Below are 9354 nucleotides of genomic sequence, written 5' to 3' on the forward strand. Positions count from 1 at the left end.
TTGATTGATGACTTCAAAATAGTACGTATTCTTCCTTTTATTTTTTGTGTAATCATCTTTCTTAAAATTGTTATGTATTGTGACACCCAATATGCTACATGGTAGGGAGATGGCATTGCCATACCCTCCATTTATGCAAAACGTCAAATGTGTACTAAGGTGCAAGGATATATGGTATGTAGAAAACTCAAGGATATCATTATTATTTGCTAGACATGACTCATGTAAACATTATATGTATTTAACCTTTCTTTATAAGGATACTCAAAGGACTACCACGCTGGATAACGAAGGATTTTCGGACAAGGGTGACTTTGGCATGGGTTCAAAGACCTTTTTCGAATTCATGAATGAGACGATTGAGATAAGTGACATATGTAAGGTGCAGTCATTTGTAGCATAGATATGTATTTTAAATAGCGAAGTGTCGAGCAAGACTTTTGGTTATCTTGCGTGATTTGTAATTTTAGTGTATTTACTAGTCTCCTCTATTCAATTACACAACAATGGAGTTGCCAAATTCATCATACCCAAGTAATCAAAGTGACGAGGGGATTGTGAACCGTCAGAAACAGAATCGGTACGCAATGAACTCCACATCAATGTCAAGTTTTATAGCCCCTGAGATTAATAGTAACCAGATTAAACAATGTACGAACCAAGTTTACTACAAGCCATTCAAGGTATGTGACATCCATCAAAATTCTCAAATAAAATGGTTAATTGTTTATATATATGCTAATATTTTTTATGCTTGTTTTTATTAGTTGGATCCTGAAATTCAAGCTCCACTTAGAAGTGGATGTCAAGAAGAGCCTTTCTTTGATGGAAACTTTGGGTACCATGTGAGCAATAACTGCTATGTAAGTAAACCTTTGTTTTATGACTTGTCGTCATCTTATCATTTATTTCTTATGACGAAAAGATAATACAAGTCTTCTTTTGGTATGCTCATATTGTGACCACCAACAGAAGCGTGTATGTTTATTTATGCTAAAATGACAACTATTATGCTTCTTCATCATTTATTCTATTAAGCATTTATGCAAGTGGGAAAGATCTATTATAGTGTCCACTTGTCCATGTTGCCTAGAGTCATATAAAACTCTTTGTGCATAGCTAATATCCAAACTACGTCAAATTTGAAAATAATTGAATTCTATCTCATCTTTGATAGATGTTTTCGTGATGAAATGAAATATCTTTGGGGATTGGTCAAAATGAATGAGGTTAATTTCTACAAGTCTATTTTCGTGTTGTTATCTTTTTCTTTCAAATGTTGTTAGTGGAGTGGTGATCTAAATTGAATGTTATGTGAATGCCATTCCTCAAAGAATTTGGCATTTCTATACTAGCTCAAAATCCCATGGAATGCTTGGATTTAGTATACTCAAGTTTTCTATCGACAAAACAACCCTGGGCCTTGGCACTAGAAACAAGATCTACAATGCTTGTTTTGTGCAGGTACAATATAACATCGTTAGATTATTTATATAGAATAGCTTATAGATGTAGCGAAACTAATCTTTTTTCTTTTCACATAGTGAAATTAACTTTTTGAGCCACAAAATGTGCCTTGTGTTCTAGTGAAATTTGTCTATTCGCTACTATGACAATGCTTGCATTGGACGATTGAGATACATCATCAATTCTTTATCATTTATTGATTATTAAATTAATCATTTTGTTTTACAATATCATTCAAGGTTTGAGATAATGGGAGAGGACCACCATGTTACAAATCAAGTTGATTTCGAAAAGGTAACTCCTTGGGATGTGAGATTTGCTCATTTCATTTTGCTTTACTTTCTATGTGAAAATGTTTGAAAGAAATTTTCTATAATCAAGTGATGTACTTGTGACACTAAATAGGCCATAGACCTAGTGAAACTATCCTTCTTGGCTTTTATACCCAAACTTTAGACTAGCCTTTTGGCTCAAGATAACACGTTCCAGATAGAAGTATTATGGGTTTTTTTTTAATAAAGAAAACTCACAACTGTGAGTGGTGAAGGAGTACGAGCGGAAGTGCGACGCGAGAGAGAGTGCGAGAAGAAGAGAACGACGATATGGTGAACTCGCTCTACTGTAATGTGTAGAGCATAGTGAGTTCTTATTAGGTTTTTACAAAAGAATATGTGTACATACCTGGTGGCCCGCCCACTTACCTGGGCGACCACATTGGGCTTTATACCCCAACAACCTCCCACTTAAAATCCAATGTGGTACTTTAAGTGTGAGAGAAGCTACTATACAAGCTAATATACAAGAGATGTAGAGAAGTGATGTACTACCCTACACCTAACTGCTTGCAAAAATGCGCAAAGCTCTCTGAGGGAAGTCCTTTTGTAAGTAGATCAGCAGGATTTTCTGTGGTGTGAACTTTGACAAGCTGAAGTTGCTTATCCTCGAGCATTTCCCTGATGAAATGATACTTCACATCCACATGCTTTGTCTTTGAGTGATAAACTGGATTGCGAGCCAATTGTATAGCACTTTGACTATCACAATATAACACAGGCATCTCTTCTTTGATTCCCAAATCTATTTACTAGTCGATTAAGCCAAATTGATTCTTTGCATGCCTCTAATGATGCAACATATTCAGCCTCTGTAGTAGACTGAGTAACACAATCTTGTAATCTAGAACGCCATGATACTGCTCCACCAGCCAATGTAAAGACATACCCTGACGTAGACCTTCGGTTGTCTAATTCACCTGCATAATCTGAGTCTGTAAAACCCTTTACGCTTAGCTCCTAACTCCCATAGCATATACGCATACTCTTTGTAGCTTTCAGGTATCTCAATATTCCTTTCACTTCCTCCCAATGTTTCTTGCCTAGGTTTGACATGTATCGACTTACTACTCCCACTACAAATGCAATGTCTGGGCGAGTAGCAATCATTGCATACATCAAACTACCCACTGCAGACGCATATGGAATCTTATCCATTTCAGCCTGTTCTTCCTCAGACACAGGACAATCTTGTTTGCTAAGTTTCACATATGGTGGCAATGGAACACTCAATGCCTTTCCCTTCTCTATATTGAAACGTTGCAAAACCTTGTCAATATACTCTGTTTGAGATAACCAAATCAACTTCTTTCATCTGTCTCTCTCAATGCGCATACCAAGTATATGACTTGCCTCACCCATGTCTTTCATGTCAAACGATTTTGCCATCTTTGACTTCAAAGCTGAAATTTCTTCCAAGTGCTTGCCAGCAATCAACATGTCATCCACATACAAAATAAGGATCAGCCAACTACCATCCTTAGCCTTCTTTGTATATAGACAGTGATCGAACTCACTACGTTTGTAGCCTTGAGAAAGCATAAACTTGTGGAATTTATGGTACCATGCCCTCGGTGATTGTTTTAAGCCATAAAGACTCTTTAACAACTGGCATACCCAATCTTCCTTGCCTTTCTCAACAAACCCTTCTGGCTGCTGCATGTAAATTTCCACATCTAAATCACCATGCAAGAACGATGTCTTGACATCCATTTGGTGCAACACCAAATCTAATATGGCAACCAATGCAAGAAAGCATCTCAATGTAGTCAATGCCTTGTTCTTGCTTAAAGCCCTTGGCAACAAGCCTTGCTTTGTACTTTGGCTAACTATCATGAGCGGTGATCTTATACCTGGAAACCCATTTACAAGGTAGAGCCTTTTTGCCCTGTGGTAATTTAACGAGCTTCCATGTCTTGTTTTTATGCAGAGCTGTCATCTCTGACTGCATGGCCAATTGCCAATTCCCGGAGTCCTTCATTTGCACTGCTTCCTTGTAACATGAAGGCTCATTGCAATCAGTCAACATGACATAGTTCATAGATGGAACAAACCTATCAGGAGGTCGCGTGACACGTCCAGATCTACGCACAATAGGTGGCTCAGGCTCAGCCACAACCTGTGGTTTCACTCTATCCTGTCCTTGCTCCTCTTGAGCCCTGACATTTTTTCTTGCACGTGCAGGTCCATCTTCTTGGAAGACAACTCTTCTAGTCTCCTCAACCCTCTCTGGTTTAGAATGATATTTGGATTCATTAAAGTGAACATCATTGCTGCGGACAACCTTTCTGGATTCGGGATCCCAAAGTCTGTACCCCATCTCACCAGAATTACCATAGCCTAGAAAGATGCACTTTCTACTCTTTGGCTCAAGTTTGTTCCTAAATTCCTTTGGAACGTGAGTATATGCCTCACAGCCAAAGACTTTGAGATGCTTGTATGAGGACATTTTGCCTGACCATACCATCTCTGGCACTGAATCCTTCTGCAAAACCTTGCTAGGAGATCTATTTACAAGATGAACAGCTGTTGATACAGCTTCAGCCCAAAACCCATTTGGCAGCTGTGCATTAGACAACATACTTATGACCTTCTCTTGTATGGTCCTATTCATCCTCTCAGCAACACCATTTTGAGGAGGATTGTAAGGAGCAGTAAGTTCACGTTTTATACCTTTTGACTCACAAAAGTCCTGAAAGGCCTTTGAAACATACTCTCCACCATTGTCAGTGCGTAAGCATTTAAGCTTCTTGCCACTCTGATTCTCCACAAGTGTCACAAACATTTTGAAAACACTAAACGCTTCATCCTTGTGCTTGAAAAAGTAAACCCATACTTTCCTCGAGTAATCATCTATAAATGTCATAAAGTAAGAAGCTCCCCCTAGAGATAGGTTAGGCATAGGTCCACACAAATCACTATTAACAAGTGCCAACTGTGTATCTCTTCTACTGCTTCTATGCTTATGTGGCTGCTGTGTTTGCTTACCATACAGACAATGTTCACAGAATTCAAAATCGTTAAATGAAAAGCCAGGCAAATAACCAGAACGAGACAAGATTTCCATTCCCTTCTTGGACATATGTCCTAACCGGCTATGCCACAAAGAAACGTTCGGCTGCTCGGTTACATTGATTACATTTTTAGAGACATTTGATACATAAATCATGTAAATTCCTCCAGACTTTACTCCATGTGCTACTGTCATAGAACCCTTGGATATCTTCCACATGTTCTGTCCAAAAGTGGTGACGTAGCCAGCATCATCAAGTAAACCTGTGCTGATCAAGCTCTTTGTAATTGCGGGAACATGTCTCACATTCTTCAGCGTGAAAGAAGAGCCATTCTGAAACTTCAATTGAACATCTCCAACACCTAAGATCTCACATGTCTGCCCATTTCCTAGCCGAACATGATCTTTAGTGGTCACATAAGAGGTAAACCACTCCTTGTTTGGAGACACATGAAGTGATGACCCTGAGTCTATAATCCAGTCACTCAGTGCATTTCCATCAGATGCTGTAAGAAGAGCTGAGTGCATTGTATTCTTCAAGAAGTAGATGTCTCCTGACACTAGGCTGTCATCCTCTGCAACAGTGTTTGTCACATTTATTTCTTGAATCTTCACTGAGGACTTGTTCTTCTCACCATGGTCTTCAGCTTTCTCTTTGTCTTTTTTTGCTTTCCATTCTCTCCAGTCTCTTTTCATGTGACCCTTCTTGCCACAATGGTAGCATTCTATGTCACTCTTGCCTTTAGCACCGCGGGACTTGCTACGAGACTGATTCCTCTTCCACCTTTGTACTTTTCTTTGGTCCTTCCCCTGACAACTAAGGCTATTCCTTTGCCTTTGTCCATTGTCTTTCTATTGGTTTCTTCAGTAAGCAGACTTCCTTCTACACCTGCTATGTTCAAACCATCTGGAGGTGCAGAATTACTCAAAGCTGTGCGAAAAGTGTCCCAACTTTCCGGCAATGTGATCAACAGGAACATAGCTCTAACAGGTTCATCAAACTTGACACCTTGCACTGACAACTGACTGTAGATTGTGTTGAATTCATTTAGATGATTGGACATAGGTGTCCCTTCTTTCATCTTCAAGTCAACAAGCTTCTTAAGCCAGTATACCTGTGAAGCTGCACTCTGCTTCTCATAAAGATCACTCAGCTTTAACCATGCTTGATAAGCCGAAATCTCGTCTGCTACATTGAAGTAAACGCTTTCTACCAAAATCAGCATAATGGTAGAAAGTGCCAATTCATCCATTTCGCTCCATTCATCTTCGTCCATATCTTCTGGTTTTATCCCCTTGAGCTTTATAGGTTTTATCTGCTTCTTTTGTATCAACACGTGCCAAATCTGCTTCTTCCACAATGGGAAATTGGTTCCATCCAGCTTCTTGATATTGTAAAGAGCAGTGTCCTGTGATCCAGCCATAGCTACGCTTCACAGTAGTTTACTTTCCTGGGAAAAATTCGGCAGAGTTTCCCCTGTAAACTGACCTCTGAACCAATATCAACCTTATGAACTAGTGGATGTCGCCTACAGTCTGTGTGTAGATGCGCCCGTGTCGTATGTGACACGCCTCCAAGAACTGTGATCCGTCCTTCGATGTGTAGACAGCCACAAATCAACACTCTGGGAGTGTCGATATCCTCAGCACCTGCAGTCGTTGGCCGAAAACCCCAAATTTGCAGAGTCGGATCTGCACCCGCTGAGACCACGTAGTCGAAAATGGCCTGCGCAGAACTTTATCGAAGCCGAGATGACGGAGATGACCCACAAGATTTGGGGCCGTGTCTTTGCCTGTCGAATTTCACTCCAATCTGAGCTGGTGACTCTAGCCTCCTGCAGTGCTGCCCCGAGCCTCGATCTGAGCTCTGATACCAGTTGAAGGAGTACGAGCGGAAGTGCGACGTGAGAGAGAGTGCGAGAAGAAGAGCACGATGATATGGTGAACTCGCTCTACTGTAATGTGTAGAGCATAGTGAGTTCTTATTAGGTTTTTACAAAAGAATATGTGTACATACCTGGCGGCCCACCCACTTACCTAGGCGATCACATTGGGCTTTATACCCCAACAAGTGGATCCATTGTCATAACCGAAATATTACAATTTTTAGTCATGCTCGTGATGAGCCATGATAGCTTCAAAGGGTTATAACTACACCGCATAACTGGGAAGCCACCCCATGGAGGATAGGAATAGAAGTATTATAGTTTTCCTAACAAGATTGTTACAGCTTAGAATCCGTAAGACAAACGAGATTTTTTTAAACTACTCAATTGAGCTAGATTTAGATTAAGAAGAATGAGATTATATTTCTTCGTCATGCTTCATATGATGATAATTGAATTAATGAATTTGTGGATATACGATTTCTACCTAACTACTCATATACTCCAAGGACAAAGGACATGGAATTGAGACCAACGATGTTACGCAGCAAGAAGAAGCTATGGAAAGTCAACAGAATGTCGAGAGGGTAAGTTGATCTAGATAAGAGTTGCTAATCGTTTGCCACACCTACTAAATCCTTGTATTTCATATATGTTATTTCTATAGTGCAAGTATTGAAAACCTATATTTGATATGCATGATGTTTTGCTTGTTGTGGAGTAGGAAAGTTAGATAAGTATAAGCATACTCTAATAGACAAAGCCATCACATGATATCTCTTATTATGTTTTGTTACTCTAATAGCAATCCCCTCATCTACGTGACCAAATTTGGAAAGGTGAATCTCCAACAAGTGGTAGCTCATTTGAGACTCCAAAAAACAATGGGGAAGAAGGAAATGAGATATTTAAGGTACATGAACATTTATACAAGCTTTCATATGTCTTTGATCAACTATGTATATGGTGTTTTTGACGCTTGAAATTGTGTTGAAATTCCTTTGCATTAATGTAGTATGTTTGTAACACTCTTGTGTGTTTGGCTTGAAAGGACACACACTTCTCTTCTTTCAAAATGACAAGGAATGCAGACTCATGTGTGATAAGTGTTGACCTAGAAGAGGAGAGAGATATTGTAAGTAAAAATTATCAAGCTATAAAATATTCCAATAGCATTTGTTAAGCTCTCTTTTAGCATGTCATGTTTATACGTGCTTTTTCACCTTTGTTCTTAGATTCCATGCGTGATGGATCAAGGGCCATCATTAAGCGAAGGATCTCATATTAAATGTCCTACCAAAATTGATCAAGAAAATTCCATGGTTGGTAGTCAAAAAATATCTATACATGTTTTGAAGCATGTTTACTTTGCTTTTGGATTTGATGTAGAACTTAAATCTGGCTATGGTTTTGACTAGGAGCTAGTTTGTTAGTCTAAGTTTGTTAATGGTAATACTATCTTTATTATTTCACATTCGTGTCCAAGATAGAGGGTATTTTACATAACTTGATTTTGCTGTTAACTAGGATATTCCAAAAGAAAAGGCGAACATTATAAAGAAATGGCCTTTTCAATCCAAGAAGAGAAAGGTAGAATTATGAATCTTTACTCGCTTTTGGGAACGAAAAGTTGATCTAACATGTACATTATTATTGTAGATATTGAAACAAATGCAAGATAATGTGGACCATGTTAGCGTGCATGAGCTAAATGCAAAGGACCAAGTAAGGGGTTCTAATATATCTTCTGAATTATTTTAATTTTTGTAGTGTATATTGCTCATTGCCTTTCTTACCTATTTTTAATTAGGGAGATGTGATCTCGAAGGTCATCACGTATAATTGAAACACCAACAAAGTACAATGACTTTGCTATTGACAAGGTGAGTATAATCACTTCTAAGCGCATTGAGATTTATTCTTTGATGATAGTGCTTCTCTTTGAGTTTATATTTGTAATTTTAGGAGAATGTATCGAGAAAAGGTAAGAAGAGTAGAAACACAAAAAAGGATGAAGCTTTAAAGGTCGTCACCCACATTACAAACAAGGTACTTTAGTCTCATGAGTCATTGTTTACTTTAGATCCCTTGAGTAAAAACTTATTATCTTTGTTATGTGCTACACTATCATATCATCTCCTTCTTGTATTTTTGAAGGTGTGTAGCATTGATGTTGATACCAAGGAGTTGCTTGTTCTCCAAGCTATGGACATACATGATGTGGACAAGATGTATGGAAAACTTTGGGAAGCTATTAGGCCATTAAAAGCTGAGAAATTGGCATTCTTTCAAGAATGCTCTGGCAAATCAGACCCATCTTACCTTTTAGAATGCTATGTTGAATGGGCTTTAGAAATTGGTCGTGTTACACTACCAATCCCAGTTTCCAAATTACTCATGTAATGACTTTTGTTTTGAGCTGACATAATTTACAACCAATTGAACCGAGGCACATGCAAGACACTCTTCTCTCATTCCCTTGCAGTGCTCAATCTTGTGGTAGTTGGCACAATACCTGCAGATCGTCTCTTCTCTCACTCCCTTGCATCTCGTATTTGCTGGCGCCCGCCGTTAGTTAGAGAAACCTCGTAAACGCTTCCATCGTCTCCCGCTTCAAGGAATACCATCCAATAGATTAGTATTTTGTTTTGGCAGG

At 38.9% G+C, this 9354-nt stretch overlaps 1 pseudogene; it reads left to right on the forward strand.

Annotated features, from left to right (window-relative positions):
• Positions 1-602: 602 nt before the first annotated feature.
• Positions 603-9101, forward strand: LOC147417840 (uncharacterized; annotated as a pseudogene).
• The last annotated feature ends 253 nt before the right edge of the window (positions 9102-9354 follow it).

The sequence above is a fragment of the Adiantum capillus-veneris genome, chromosome 30 (genome assembly GCF_014529385.1).
Source record: "Adiantum capillus-veneris isolate H3 chromosome 30, ASM1452938v2, whole genome shotgun sequence".
Classification (NCBI taxonomy): Eukaryota; Viridiplantae; Streptophyta; class Polypodiopsida; order Polypodiales; family Pteridaceae; genus Adiantum; species Adiantum capillus-veneris.